Genomic DNA, 843 nt, shown 5'->3' with positions numbered 1-843 from the left:
TTTTTTATTTTTATGTTACAACGCGGTTACACCAAGTCATCAGTTTATTCGTTTTGTTCAATTTTTATGTTTAATATAAGCTAAGCGACTTCATCATTGTACTATTTTATTGTTGATGTAACGTTTTTTTTTTTTATTATATATTGAATCAACCTTAAGCATTAGTTTTGATCCACGAAAAGATAACGTTAAAGATCAAGATGCGAGAATGCGAGATAGTTGCTGCTGAGGTAAATGGACTCTCTCGCTCTTTCTCTGTTTCTTTGTAATAGCTGACATGCTCGTTAATTCTTAATTTGGGTACAGACGTGTTACAGGGGAAAAAATATGATCAAAAAGTCATGGCAACAAATGACTTAAAAAACCATTTTTTTTTTTTATCAGTATATGATAAAAGTTTTAAACAACTTATATACAGTCAAATTGATTTAACTTAAATCATGTTTTACAGTGTGACCACAATAACGGCTTCTTAGAGTAGCCTACCATACTGACTGGATAATCAGGACGAATTGTTAGAATTAATTATTGTTAGAATTAATACTACTAAAACAAAATAAGATTAATGCATATGCCTATAGCCAAAGCACAAAATCTCCAAAACACAAAGTGCACAACTGCAGGCTCCTGGCGACAGCACAGAGAGAGAGAGAGAGAGAGAGAGAGAGAGAGACAGAGAGAGAGAGAATCACTGCTCTAGAGAGAGACACTCTGAAATGAGCTCCTGAAAAATTATAAAAGATTAAAGGTGACATATTATTCCCCTTTTTACAATATGTAATATAAGTCTCTGGTGTCCCCAGAATGTGTCTGTGAAGTTTCAGCTCAAAATACTCCACAGAT

Source organism: Sinocyclocheilus anshuiensis, unplaced genomic scaffold (genome assembly GCF_001515605.1).
Source record: "Sinocyclocheilus anshuiensis isolate Anshui unplaced genomic scaffold, SAMN03320099.WGS_v1.1 scaffold6310, whole genome shotgun sequence".
In the NCBI taxonomy this organism is placed as follows: domain Eukaryota; kingdom Metazoa; phylum Chordata; class Actinopteri; order Cypriniformes; family Cyprinidae; genus Sinocyclocheilus; species Sinocyclocheilus anshuiensis.
The sequence above is the reverse complement of the archived record's forward strand: the minus strand, read 5'-3'. Positions refer to the sequence as shown.